We start from the raw sequence: 15,455 nt of genomic DNA, 5'->3' as shown, positions 1-15,455 counted from the left end.
ATCTCTTAAGCCCCTTACGCTTCTGATGTATGTGAAACCTTTGGATTGCGCTAACAGAAAAAGAGCATTGTCTAAGGTCCTAGGGCAAGATGCAGCTCCTGAAAAATTTAAATGTGACCTCTGGGGGTCACATTTAAAATTTTCACAAGGTGTTAATGCTTCACAATTTTAACGGGACAGAAGAGGAAAATGATTCAACACATGGGGAGTTTTGACATCACCCACTGTCTTTAATTAATCTGATGCTCACTAAAACATACATAAATGAAAGTAAATTCATTTCAGTTTCATTGAAATGCTAGGTGATGCTGTTGTGAAAATGGTATGGTGTTTTCAGCTTTGCTGATATATGGGGATGTTGGCTTCATGGGGGAATGACTTGAAATCACTCTCTCTGTAGCATTAGCAATTGGAGTTCCATAAACCTACCCATTCTGAGCAGACCTAGAGAATATTCTTTCTTTATAATAGCCTGTTCAAAGGCAAAGAAAAGCAGGAACAAAGAGAAGCCAAAGCTGCTGGAATCCCACATCAGCCTGCTTGCTCTTCTGGCAGGTTGGCTCCCACATACATACATTCTAGCTAACTTGGAGCCAAAATAAAGTGTTGCTCCAATTAATGGTGGGTTCAGAGGGGTGAACCATGTGAGCTCTGAATTGTCAAGCAACACTCTAAAGAACTGGAAGAGTGTATATGTCTGCATTAGTTTCCTATCAACCGACACTTTTAATCTCCGTCTTCTTGGAGGCTACATATGAGAAAAGTTGAAATATAAAGCAGTTCACATGTTACAGTGGGAAGTCCATTAGGCATTTTTTGGCTTTCATCTTGCTTTAGCTCTGTATTGTATTCTTGACTAGGCAGAGTTTTGCACTCAGGTAATTTGGACCCTTAGCTAGAGAAAACAGAGCGCAATAATACACTTTTACCCAAATTGCAGCTGTGTGATATAGGGGCCAAAAAACCACACGTGTCCTGCACACATTGACTGCTTTTGCTTAATCAAGATGCACATTTTTGTATGACATAAGTGTAGTGGAGAAAATAAACCTAACGAAATGGATACTGCACCCCTCCCCCCAATCTTATGGACATGATCAAGGTCAGACCCAGTTCTTCTCTTTGCCTAATCCCCTCAGACCCAAATTAATCCTCCCTGCCCCAGACAAAGCCCCCTGGAATCCCACCCCTAGACCAAAGAATAGAAGCCTCCCTGTGATGGAATGGAATTATGAAGGCCAGACTCAGGGAGAAAAACGTTTTCTTTCATCTCCTGAGACGCGAGGGAAAGATACGAGGATGAGACTGGCACCTCCCTGAGGAATTCACAATGTTGTGGCTGGCATTACTTGGGAGCTGAGGTTTCAGTCTGGGAAGATTCTTGCTAGAGGTTGTAGCTAATAAACATTGCTGGACTGAATTTACATGGTCTCTTGGAGTTCCTTGGGCTAGGCTTGATATTCCCCATCAGCTCACAGCCCAGCCCAAGGAATGTTTACAAGGAAATTGTAACCTAGAGAAACATCAACCTTCCATCTCTTATCAGCGAATGACCTCAACATTCTATCTCCTTAACAAGGGGCTTCTCCAGCTCTGCTGTCCTCCTGAGAGGTCCATTTTGCCTAACGGTAGAACTAACCCCATGTACGGGGACAAGGACCTGCCCAGTGTCATGGCCCAGGACTCAGATTCTGACTCTGAAGAAGCTGCTCCAGTTGAACCTGTGGAGCATCAGCTTCAGGAGACCCCAAGCCAGGATTCACCTGAAGCTGATCAAACATGGGCATCTGCAGAACAGGTGGAGCAGTCAGATGATGAGGCACACCCCCCTTTGTAGCCCTCAACTTCTAAAAAAATCTACTTTTCCAGTGTTTGGGATCCCTCTTTCTTGTAAAGCAGACACCCAATGATTGCTGTAATAAACATGGTTCTTCTCCTCAGCATTGTGCTCCTTACTTTGGCAACATTCCACAACGTGTCATTTCTCTCTTGACTGATGTTTCTTACAAAGAGGGAAAAGGTTAAGGGTATCATTGCTGCTATATATAAGGTAGAGATAATTACAAAATCTCAGGTGTCACTAAAAGAGATTTTGGCTGTTGTGAGGACTTGATTTCTTGCAATGAATCTCATATTCTTCACATGAATCACATTCCTCCCTAGAGGAACCTAACCTCTCTACTCTTGAACATTTCATTTTCTTAAAACATCTAATTGCTCAAAATCAACAGCCTGCAAATATCTATATCTATATCTATATCTATATCTATATCTATATCTATATCTATATCTATATCTATATCTATATCTATATCTATATCTATATCTATATCTATCTATCTATCTATCTATATATATATATATATCTTCCTTTTAAGCATGAATGATGTGCTTTCTAATTTTTCTTGAGCACTTGGGATTAATTACTACTTGCTAGCAGAACAAAATGTATTGACGTGGATGAATTCCAATTTTCAAATTATTAAAGGAGTTTGAAATGTAAGAATTTTTCAAAGAAGCGTTTAAATGTTCATTAGAACAAGACAGCTACTGCCTTATTCTTTTTTATGTATAAATATTTCAAGCATTTCTCATCAGAGTCTCAGTCTAAGACTTTTACTGCAGTGCATGTGTGATCTATATTATTTGAACTGGTAGCTTTTGGCAACCCCTGGCCAACCTTGGGTGATCTTGAAAAAGCTAAATGGGGTCAGACCTGGTTGATACTTGGACGTGAAACTATAAGAAATTGCAGAGATAGAAACTAAATTGGGAAGCTGAAAAAACATCCTGGAAGGAAGCCAATGGCAAACAATTTCCATAGTATTGCCAAAAAACCAATGTGGACGTGTGCGTGCATAGTGATTAGTTTACTGTAAGCTGTTTTTTCTGTTAATTTTTCAGTTATGCTCGTGGTCATAAACTCCAGTTTCAGCACTACATATGAGTGCTATACTATATTGGTTGGATATACTCAACAGCACCCAGATCTAGCAGCATTTCAAATGGGTTTTTACTGATTACAAGGTTGTAATTATAAGTATTCTTAGCTTGTTGTAAAGTTAGCTTGTTCTTATTCAGATCTATAAAGCTGCACTTCATGCTGCTCAACTAAATTACGCTTATGTTCCTACAACAAAGAATGGCCCAAAGAAAAGACAGCAACATGTGTTGGATGCTATTCCCTTAAACAAGGTATGTAAGTCCCAGGAACAGAACTCTGGTTAAGTCCCTAGGGGATACACTTCAAAACACATATCTCCACCAAACAGCGCATGACCATAAAACATGTACTGATAAGGACATCTCTTAATTATAGCTCTTAGGGCTCTCTTACTCATTATCAAGTTGTGGCAATGTTTGTGATCGAATTAAAATGAACAGTTAAGGCTCATCTTGAGTAAAAACTCACCTTTCTGTTGAACAGATACATCGAGCTGAGAAGATACTGTAAGCTTTCATCTCCCACTTATGTATCTGTCAATATTTTACAGAAGCACAGGTATGTGTATTCAAAGTGCAGGTGAGCAGAGAGGATGAATAAAGAACGAAAAGAAATGACTGGATAAAAGATTTAAAAAACTGTTTTGCTGAATAAAATATAATCTAGCATATCTATCTGGTACAAACCATGTAAAATTCAAACCTGACAAGCATTTTGGAGAATGGAAACAGAAAAGAATAACGTGTTCAGATTGGCTCCAAAGCACAACCAGAATAGGTTCAGGATATGAGACTTTATTACCAAAATATGTGATTATCGTTCATAAAGCCTGTTAGGAAATGCACACAGACTCAGCACACATTGTACTAAGATCAGCTTTGACCACAATTGGCTAGGTTCATTGTACTAAGATCAATTCAACAGTCACAATTGGCTGGGTTCTCCTATTGCACTGAACTATCAATGGTGGTTTACAAAATAACAGTGGCCAGGTTCACGGAATCCAGAAACGAGCAGACCGTTTGTTGGTGTAGCAAAATGTGTGAATTATGTTCAATGAACCTTTTTATATGTTTGAAAAACAGCTAAGGAGTGCAATGAGGATAAACCAATAACCTCATCTGGATAACATTTCACCTATTTTCCATTTTCTGTTTCTCATTTGAGGTCCTTCCTTGTCTCACGTCTTTGACAGAGCAGATGTTAAATATTATTCTTCGACTTGGTCATTGGTCAAAGCTTGCGACAGGGGACCCCTGGCTGGCCGGACAGATTGGTACAAGCGAATCCATCACAAGAACGAACAAATAGCATTCTTTTAAATTAAAAAAAATTCATTTTTTTTATAATCCATTGAGTCAACTCTCATTGAAGGAAGTTGAGAGACTGCTTTGGAACGTGGCAAACAACTGGTGGGAGCTTTTGAACTGAAATGAGAGAGAATGGCAAGTTAATTATTAACTGAAACAATAGAGTGTCGAGTGCAACGCTCTCCAACATCCGTTTTTATTGTTAGGCAATGCCTCTCTTCTAGAGAAGTTTGTCTCCCTAGCATTACGTGGATACAAATATACAGGTTTTTTGGCAGTGTGATGGAGTTCAAAATGTTAATCTTTCCTTTGGAACTGAATATGGCCATATGGGTTACTTATACCATCACATTTTGGAAATCTAGAAGAAATTCTGTCTCTCTACTCTCATTTTCCCCCCAGTTTCAACTGTTTCCCCCCTTTTTTAGATGAGAACATCTTATGCTATCTGGCAAAGTGATTTGCTTAAAAATTCAGTCTGGGGCTGTTGAGTTGATAAATTCAACCCTGCCTAATCAGACCGTATATATACTGGGGGGGGGGGCAGAGGGCAGCTGGAGGGGGGAATGATGATATAACTAGGCCTATCCCCTTTTAATGTCCGCATACTGAGCTTAACACTATGTACTTTTCATCTGTTCAGTTTGTATGATTGAAGGCCACCTTTCCTTTTAGGGATGCAAATCAATGTGGAGATAAGTGGGCTAAAAATGTAGCAATTAAATAAATAGAACTTCCGTACGTAGATGTGTATGTATCTATCACTGGTATAAGTGTCCTGGCGTTGCTGCCTTGAACCCTCGGCCTCCTGGATTTTTTTTTCCTTTTTATTGTTGTGAATGTGTAATGTGTATTGTTATAGGTTTTAATTGTATATTTATTTATTGTTTTAACGTGTTGTGAGTCCCCCAGAGCCCCCCATTGGGGGGAGATGGGCGGGGGACAAATTTAAATAATAATGATGATGATGATGATGATGATGATGATGATGATGATGATGATGATGGCTGGATTCATGTGTTACATTAAAACTATAAACCATGGTTTACAAACTGCTGTAAACCAAACCAATTAACCTGATAACTCAAAACCTGAACAGTGTTTTGTTTTAACTGCAGTTGCTTAAATAAGCCACAAGGGCTGTACTGACCCATAACGTTAAGCTATGAACCACAGTGGTGAGATTCACACAACAGGGCAACAAACTGCAGGATGGCTTTGCATAATATGGGAATTCAGCTGTACCAGCCTCTAGCTGAAAGATCTCAGTGAAACGAACCAACTGGAGCCTCAAACCACTTTTCTCTTTTTATGGGCCGCTCAGAAGCTCCCTTGATGGGATGGGGACAAAGATGTTCAGGAAGCACATCGTGCATGTTCAGGGACTCTCACATCGTTTGTTTCCCTGCTGTTGACTGCCTAGAATATCGGTGAACTCATGGAACATACGTCATTTTTCAGTGGCCTTATGCTTTAGACCTTGAACCCCGCCGGCATTCATAATTTCTTGGTAGTTAAATGTCATATAGAATATGCATTGTGTGTGTTGCTTTGTATATGTTTGCTTTTAATTCTTTTTTGAATTGTTGCAGTGCCATCTTATGAAAATGCTCTGCCTTGGTCTCATTATGGTCCTCAATATTTGAGTTTCCATGGTAATGTGACCCTTTATTTCCTGCTTCTTGGGCAATGAACAATTGATATAATTATGCCTGTAGCCTGAGTCACATGTCCTGTTCGTCTGTTTTCTTTTCAAAGAGCTCTGCCAATCAGTCAAAGGTATTGTATCATTTGCTTCCTATCATATGGCTTAATAAGCTTTTAGGCTCTGAAGTGGATATGTGCGTGTGGAATTAGACATGCTCAAACCCTATTGAAGTGATGGGATGTTAGGTTATCCATGGCTAAATTGTCCTATTCTCCTGGGACATACACACACAGTCCTATATGTGTCTACTTAGAAATAGGTTCTATCACTGCCATGGGGCTTACTCCCAGGGAAGGACCCATGAATTAAGTTCAAAGCTAATAGGAGAACTTTAGCACCTGCAAGAATATTTGCTGTTCCAGTTACAACTCCTCTTTCTCCTCCTTTTAATTGTTATTGAACAAATCAGATTTGCAAAACTAAGTTGCAGTGATCCTTATTCCCTTAGACCAGTGTTTCTCAACCTTGGCAACTTGAAGACGTGTGGACTTCAACCATTCTGGCTGGGGAATTCTGGGAGTTGAAGTCCACATGTCTTCAAGTTGCCAAGGTTGAGAAGCACTGCCTTAGACAGACGAGTTTGTCCTGTGGCCCATGGACCTCACTGAAGCCCTTTCTTGCAGGTCCCCCAGTACTATTCTAATTCTGCAAGCAGATCACCAAAATAGTCACCATTTTTCAGCAACCCCTCCCCCACAATAAAATTAGTGTTACATTTTCTAAAGTGAAGTATCTGAACACCAACTTCATGTTACTTGCTTGAACTGTAGAGCTTCCATATGCGGAGTACAAAGCTCCAGAGAGCCAATGGATGGCAGAACAAAATTAGACTCTTCTGTTTCTCACCATGGCAGTCTAACAGTCCCCTGGATTCTTGTAGCCCCAATACGGTAGCCCTACTGCAGGCTCAAAGGTCGCTAACCAACCCTGTTTTTGTAAAACTCAAAGCCTCCATCTATAAAAGGTGCCAAAAACCAGCAAGTGACCAGTGAGACCCAGTGGGAAACCAGTAAAGGGGACATCAGCCAGCTGATGACAGTCATGACCAAACAATAACCCATCAAACAAGGAAGCAATGCCATTAAAAGGGCCCCCCTTCAAAATCCTATTAAAGACCATAAATAGAATCAATAAAAAGGGCAGCCCTAAATATTTTCAGTCCTCTTAATTTCAGATATCTTTATAAGAAATGTAGAAACACAGTTCTCTAAACTGAGCAAGGTTTTTTTGGTTTTTGTTTTGGTTTCTGATCCAAACATACTGTTTTTATTCACAGCCCCCTTCCTGGGGATGGGATTTTGAGTGGTGTAAGCTATCTTTCTTGCCTCTCTCTTTTCAAACCTTCATCTTTGAGATTCGCTTATACTTTCCTCTCTATCCCTCTGCTTCAAGAACGCTGAGGATCATAAAAGGCCATGATCCAATCAACAGCAATGCAGTAACACCCAGGCATTGTTAATTTCTTTATCTGTAGAGACTTGCAAGATTTTGGCGGCCTGCAGATGCTGTTACAATTTTCCCTGTCCTGCCCACAGACATACAGCCACCATTCTGGGTCTGTAGGAACATGAATGCCAACCTTCCCCTTGCTTTTCTTACTCTAAGGCCTTTGCCCGCTCCTGGTGTATGGTGGGTTTCTTTATTGGAAAATATACACATGAGTTTCTGTGTAAAATATTCCCTTGGCATTAAAGTTCCGATGAATACTGAGAGGTTTTTCCAAGAATTGAGAGTTTAACAATTATGCTCCTCACACATCCTGAGTCCTGCACCATACTCACCATGCCCCTAGGACTACTGGCCAGACAGAGTCTAGGGTGTTGGAAGAAGTCAAGCCTGGATCCTGAAGCTTCTTGGTTCCTTCCTGGTTCTTTTATAAAGAACACTGCAGTCCATGCCCTGGGACTGAAGACTCTCTTCTTTTTTGGACTTATTTGCACCTTGCTGATCTTGCGTCCTTTACAGACATGCACTAACAACTAAGTGAGTTGTTTCCTGCTCGGTCCCCTTTGGTACTTCTCCTGTCTGCGCTCCAGTAGTATTTCCCTTTTGCGGTTGCTCCTTCTCTCAGGCTATTTGCACCTTGCAACGAAGTCTCCTCCATCTTTCACCTTGGCCTTCTTTCAGCCTAAGCTCCATTTTATTATTGTTAGAGTCTCCCTTGTTGTCCTGAGTCTGGGGCTTTCTCACAATGCCTTCCTGAACTGCCAGGTGCCAATTTACTCACCCGACCCCCACTGTGTGGGAAGTGTAACATTTACATAATGCACACATTTTCCTTGGGAAGGCTAGTTTCATCACAGCAGGACCATGGTGGGAAAGAGTGAAGCTGAGTCACAGGGCTGTTTTGCCAAACAAATCTTGGAGTGGGAAGAAACAGAGAGGCAGAAGGTCTCTTTGGCATTGTCTGGATGCCAGGAGTTCTCTCAAGTGCCTCTGTGGTGGTTTGAGAAGTGCTTTATTTGCATATATTCAAAGATGCAAGGTGAACTACTCTGTCGTTTTGGGATATCATAGGTAGGTTCAGGAGGGATCAATTCTCTCCTGCAGAATATTCACAGGCAAGGACACAACCAACTAAAATTAGAGATGAAGAACGTGATGCTCCACATGTTGCTGGACTACAACATCCAGCTTCCAGCATCCCTCATAAAGGACTGTATGTTCCTCAATGTGACTTAAAGATCTCAAGGGAGATATGGAAGGCCATATGTATTATCTGGAAATTAGCACTGTTTTGTGGTACAGAACAATAATGTTTTCCATGGAGAAAGATTACACTGACCATCTGGACTGAACTCACATATTCTGCCAGTTATCCGTAGATTTTAAACTGTTCTTTAAAAATAAGAAGAAAAGAAGGCTGTAGAGAACCAGCTGAACATGTAGCACATATATACATGTTATTCTGCTTGAGTCATCCCAAGAATTTGCATGGGGAATCTAGATACTTCCATCCCAACTTTCCTTTGTCTTTTTCTGGGTGGATGGGCATACTTCAAAATAAACCTGGGCTGCAGCCAACTGCTGTTTTATTTTTAAATAATTCCTGTAGGGCCTAAATGTGTCCTTGAACATAGAGAAGGTGCTGAAAGTTGGTGTGCTGCTTTCAGAGAAATCGGATGGATGATTTCTTGGAATTTTTCCAGGGAAGGAGAAATTTTACAACCATATCTAAGAAGCCCAACAGGAGAAGTTCTTTCCTGAAGTTTTCCCTTGGGATTTAATGGAAACGTGAGAAGCCAGGGAGACTGCAGAGAGAGGATAGTGCATAATGTGTTACACAATTTCCTATCATACGTCCCTGGCTGTCCATTCTTCCAGAAGGGAAAAAAGCTCCTGGAGAAACTTATCTTCTAAGGCATTCTCTTGAGATTTAATTACTGTATTTTTCCGACTATAAGATGATACTTTTTTCTAAAATCCTTACGCTAAAAATTGAAGGGCATCTTATTCAAGGAAGTAAGCCGAGGAGAGAACCACGCGGTTGCAAAATTGCCCATACTTTGTCTCTGCAAACAGGCTTCCTCCTATTTCTAGCCTCCAATCACGAGTGAAATAGTTTGTCTCTGCAAACAGGCTTCCTCCAATCACGAGCCTCCAATCACGAGTGAAATTGCCCATACTGCCTCTGCAAACAGACTTCGTCCCATCACGAGCCTTATGTAACTGACGTCAGCTGATGCTGAACAAACCAATTAGAGGAAGTCTGTTTGCAGAGACAAGCTATCAGCAGTTTCACTTGTGATTGAATGTAATCAGTTATGCAAAAGAGCATGGAAATAGAGATGCAGAGAGATGGTTTGGACCTCCTCCCACTGAGTGTATCAGGTAAATGTTAACTAATTACTAAATAAAAATGTATTCTGCACTATCTTTAAAATATTGATTTCTTAATTTTGGGTTGGAAAAGTGGGGGTCGTCTTGTACATGGGGGCGTCTTATTGATGGAAAAATACGGTAATACATAGGAAGCCTGGGAGGCTATAGAACCAGAAAGAGGATAGCACAATGAAAGTAACGTACTCACACTCATCTTAGTTTTGTTGTCACTAATGAGTGCAAGAACACCACATACTCCACCGCTGAGAATTTACCCCAAATTCCCTTCCCTTTTGAAAGAAATGTTGCGAATCAAGTTGAATGAGAACATGTAGAAAAATACAGAGTAATTCTTTTGCCCAGCACAACAGTTTAACCCAAGCCAAGTATGATGGACAGGGTGTATGGAGCAAAGGTTTATCTATTTATTTATTAGATTGAAGGCCACCTGATTCCAGAATGACCCAGGTAGACTCCAGAACAACACTGGGGGTTTGTTTCTTGCAAACCTGGAGGGATAGCACATGTCTCTGAGCATTTCAGAAACACTGAGTCTGTTTAAGAACATACAATTATAGAGGAGCAGAGACAGGGGTCAAAGCAGTGCTTAATTTTCAACTCAACTCAGTGCAAGTCAACTCAACTCCCTGAACCTTGGTTCAGTTGGTTGCAAGCAAAACCACCCAATCAGAAGAAGGTGCAGCTGTTATAATTCAGAGCTGAAAAATCAATTTGGCTGGATTGTGTTGAACAATGGGCTTAAAATTCTATTATGTTTAAGGAATTAGTCTATAGCTAGGGTCAGAGATGGCACAGAGTTCTTGGCACAGGAAGCTCTAGTTATGTACCAAGATAGGAAGATTCCTAATACATTCTACTTATGATACCATACAAGTTTATTGCAACCAAAGATCATAAACATCAATCAAACCAGAGTAAAATGAAATAATGATTGAATGCCAACAGTATCAAAATTCTCTAAGAAACCACATAATATACTCATAATATGAATATGTCAATTGTTTATGCACTGCTGCCATACAAAACCTGGTCACTCTGTGCATGGCTGAAGTTATGTTATCTTAAAGAAGAAGGATTGGCATAAAACTCATCAGAGTGTCCTGGAGCATATAGTAACAAGAGAGAAATAAGGTTTGTTTTCGCTGTCATTGTAAGAGGGGTAGTAGTGCAACACATGAAGAATGGATTCAACAGCCCCAGAGGTAGAGACAAGCAGGCTATGTGGACTTTATTAAACTTCCCATCTTGAGCTGCTGAAGATAAAATAGTGAACTTGGTTCTAAAGAAAACTCTTTGTTGGAATAGTGGAATATGTGAAATGACATAATTGGCTGGTGTCCATCTAACCTGGTTTCCTAATAGGGTCTAAGTTCAGGCTAGTGTTATTTTGATGTTCAATATCTAGAAAGGGCTCTCTGATTATTTTCTTAGCTTGAATGGGGATTCTAAAAAATGTAAGTAATCTATTGAAAGACCAGCTTCTACTTAAAATATAGAAACAGGAAGACTTGTGCCCAGCATATATGTTTTAAAGAAAAGTGGACATGAATCACTAAGTTGGGAAACTCCAGATGTGCTTGTCCTCAACTCTAAGAATGCTAGCTAGGGGAATATGGGAATTGAAGTCCAACATATGTAGAAACCACCACATTGGGAAAGGATGATGTAAAGAAATAATATCTATTTACCTCCAAAAACCAAGCCTATAACAACTATAGAAATACACTCATTTGCATCAGTGGCACGTTGCCTAACTTCCATTATAGCAGTAACTATTATTGCTATTATGGAAAAATAAGATTTTTCTTAATGTATTCTGATTTCTGTTCCAGGAAAATAATAGAAATAGCAACCAACTCCAGGCAGACACCCGGCATTCTCAACTGTCACATAATATTCAACAAAAGCATAATGACTCCATCAAGACAAGTAGGTATTTCGAAACAAGAAGCAGGTATGTTAATATTTTATTGTGGTGGAATCAATCATATTTGTATATGCAGGGGCTGAGGAAAGTAATACCCTTCAAATGAGAGAATGTCATGTATTTAAAATGAGACAAGAGCAGCTTTTGGAATAGTAAAAATTCAAATGCTTTAGATATTTTTCCCGTTTTCCAGCTTAGCTCAGTTTAAAACAGATTTGATGCAGAGACAGAACATTGGGACTATGTTTCAAAGGAACTGATTTTTTTAAAAAATGTCTCTGCCTTATTTTATATCTTTCACCTTCCAGATAAACTGATGGTTTGTCGATAGCACTTCATTTGTGCTACAGATGATGATGACCACCAAAGCACTTCATTTGTGCTACAGATGATGAAGACCACCAAAACCTCAAAGGTGGCAAATCCCCCCACTCCTTAAATATAATATAACTTTAGTGTCGTAAAATATTTAATCCCCAGACTTCACAATGCCTTCTAAACAGAGTGTCCCAACCTGCATAACAATCAAATATTATTTCCTGACTTGGTGTCTTCTACATGCATCAAATGGCAACTCCCATAATTCCCAGCCCCCATTGGGTATTATGTCATCAGTGATCCAATGCATCTGGAAGGTTGGGAGACAAGGGTGGAGCAGAAAGGATGAGAAAGGACTGGACTTCTCCATTCTCAACAAAAGGTTTCTTTGACTACATCAGTGGGCCTAGGTCTTGGCTTACGAACACAAGAAGCTCAACTAATAAACCTCTTCCCTTCCATGAATTGTTGCAGTTCCCCCTTTAAAGTATCTAAACAAGCAGGCCTCAACATCTCAAACACTTGCATCATGCAAATAAACCTTAGAGGTGTCTTAAGTTGCATTCAACGGGATCGTTTCTTTCCAGAACCCATCTGTTCAGTTTGGCTACTAGCACTTTTGAGATTCCTTAATTATGTGCATTCAATGATGTGCCAGAATGACGAGAAGAAACAAAGCTGACACACCAGGAGAGCTGGTAACACATGTCCTCAGATGCTTCTAAATTCTCAGACACTGATTTAACCTCCACCTTAAAAACAAAAAAAGGGACAATGAAGCTGGTTTGCAAGACAAGAACTCTGCAACTGAGGATACAGTACTCAGGGCCCATAGGCTTTGACTTCTGGTATTCCAGAAGCAGGGTTCCTCATCCTCAGCAACTTTAAGATGGGTGGACTTCAACTCCCAGAATTCTGGGAGTTGAAGTCCACCCATCTTAAAGTTGCTGAGGTTGAGGAACCCTGCTCCAGAGGACCATTAGTATGAAATGGCCTACTTTGAAACATACTGCTTTCCTTTTCTTCTTCTCTCCTATGGACATGCCAGAGGCAATTGCCAGTTAACAAGCCATTGCCACAAAAACAGAAGCCATTGGGTGCCTGATTTGTGGGTAGATGTTTCATCTTTGAAAAATATTCCCAGACATATTGAGAAGAGGCTGCTTTCCCCGAGTGTGAAGTCTTCAAGCCGTTGAGAGAAGCTTACTCTTGTGAAAAAAAATCTCGAAGAAGAACAAACATGCCTCCCAATGACACAGGACCAGATCCAAAGAGTACAGCTCTGAGTGGTCTCCACAAAGGTTTAACAAGTCGCTGGGTGTCAGGTGGCATATAAATTTAAATACTAATTGTAGCAAGTAATTTTTTGGGGGTAACCTTCCTGAATTTCATAGGGGCATTTGTGGCCATAGCCATGCAGTTGAAGCCTTACCCCTTTCTTATGTGTGTTGAGACTCCCCTGAACCTGATGCTCTGTAGATGTGTTGGACTTCAACTCCCAGAATTCCTTGCCAGCATGGCCAATGGTATGTTGCCTGACAATTCTGGGAGTCCAATATCTGGTTGGAGAACCCTACTTCGCATAAAGAGTTAACAAGGAAAAAAAGTAATAGAAAACAAAATCTCCACAGAGAAAGGCAAGATTGATTGGAAACCAACAAGATTATCTTGTTATTCCACCTCAGGAAGGAATTTGTGCTTTAATGGTTTAAACACAATGACTTTTGCATTTGCTTAATGAGGCAGGTCATTCTGTTCGGACAATTAGAGAGTGTTGTGCTCTGTCGGCGATCAGTCTTGCTCACTGAAAACTGTATTAGCTGGCAAAAATCTAAGCAAATCCCATTTCTAAGACAGGAATAACATAATTAATGAATTATTTTTTTTCTGCCTCAAAATATGTCAAACTACTTGCACATTATGTATAAATGAACAAATGCCTCCTCTTCAGGGCTACTGGCTCTCTGGACTAACCAACAGAAGCGAATATGTATAGCTCAGGGTTGAACTGTGGAGTCCTTGGGGTTCTCCAAGCTTGGTTCTTTTCTTGCAAACGTTTCATTACCCGGCTAGGTGACATCTTCAGTGCTAAAATGGGATGGGGTTTGCTCTCTATTTATGTGCTGTGGCCTGCCTTGCCAGTGCTGGTGGGGTTTTTGTTTTGCTCCTCTGGTAGTTCTTTGATTAGGTTACCACCAGGCACACAATCAAGCAGCAAACAGACGCTAATCAAAGGACTACCAGAAGAGCAAAACAGAACCCCCACCCTTACCAGCACTGGCAAGGCAGGCCACAGCACATAAATAGAGAGCAAACCCCATCCCATTTTAGCACTGAAGATGTCACCTAGCCGGGTAATGAAACGTTTGCAAGAACAGAACCAAGCTCAGAGAACCCCAAGGACTCCACATCTCTGGACTGATTTAGAGCAAACAGTTGGGTTGGTACATTGGCTAAACCACAGTTTATTTAATAAGCCATCGTGGATGACTTCATGCATTGAACCATTAACCCTGGCTTGTAACTACAAGAGCTGGATTCATTCACACAACAGATTAGGTCAAAAAAACCCCCACCCATCCCAGGTTCTTGCTTTTTTGGATTCAAATTCCAAAAATGCAAATGTCAGGGCATGGGCCTCCTCCTCACTCTGAAGGCTCTTAGTAAATGCATCCTTTTTTTTTTTTTAGATCTCCTCCTGCGAAACAGAGCCGCATCACAGCCATGCTCTCTGGTGTTTCCGTCATGCTCTTTAAGTAGAAGGTTGCGTGGCCAGGGGTGAAGACAAAGTAGCTGGGTTGGCATTCTCGGTTTTCCAGCGTAATTTGAAATGTTATGTGGCCCCCTTGTGGCTAGCGTAATTTGGATGCTAAATTACTAAAAGTCACTAAATAAAATTGCTAAATAATGTTCCTAAAGCTTTTTCAGTAAGTCCATTCCTTCAGTCCTGGAAACTCAAGGAGCAGCATAAAGTATAAGGCTGCGTGCATACAACACACTAAGCTCAATTGTGTGTTGCCTGATTCCATTGGTTGTGCAAACCTGGGCAATTCTGCTACTTCAGTAATCCATGCTTTAGTTAACCATGGATTAGCTAACATGTGAGAACATGGTGGCTTTGTTCTTAACCAGGACACACAACCGTTCAGTCTGGCTTCTGAGGAGCATCTTGATTATTTCTTAAAACTTTATTACCAGCCTTGTTAAAAATACCGACAAATACAGAAAGAAACCAACTCACTACAAAAAAATAAATTTAAAAAAATGATGAACAAAAACAAAAGATATACAGTAATTCATGATCAACAGTAACAAATTAAAAAAAAAGAAAAGGTCAACTCATCTAACAGCCCCTCTATTTTAAGGACATTTTGGCCACTGGTTCTTCGCCTATTTGCAGACCAT

At 40.4% G+C, this 15,455-nt stretch overlaps 1 long non-coding RNA gene across 2 annotated transcripts; it reads left to right on the top strand.

Annotated features, from left to right (window-relative positions):
* The first annotated feature begins 9,684 nt into the window (after positions 1 to 9,684).
* On the top strand, positions 9,685 to 14,914 carry LOC148216490 (uncharacterized). 2 transcript variants are annotated; one of them, XR_015795327.1, is made up of 3 exons: positions 9,685 to 9,793; positions 11,638 to 11,734; positions 14,741 to 14,914. It is a non-coding gene; the product is annotated as an uncharacterized LOC148216490 (long non-coding RNA). The 2 variants fall into 2 exon arrangements; XR_015795326.1 differs by having other exon boundaries at positions 11,638 to 11,759.
* The last annotated feature ends 541 nt before the right edge of the window (positions 14,915 to 15,455 follow it).

This window comes from Python bivittatus, unplaced genomic scaffold, assembly GCF_059951505.1.
Source record: "Python bivittatus isolate LINGU-HERP-01145 unplaced genomic scaffold, Pbiv_v1 ctg000190_np1212, whole genome shotgun sequence".
In the NCBI taxonomy this organism is placed as follows: domain Eukaryota; kingdom Metazoa; phylum Chordata; class Lepidosauria; order Squamata; family Pythonidae; genus Python; species Python bivittatus.
This window is presented reverse-complemented; position numbering and strand designations above follow the sequence as displayed.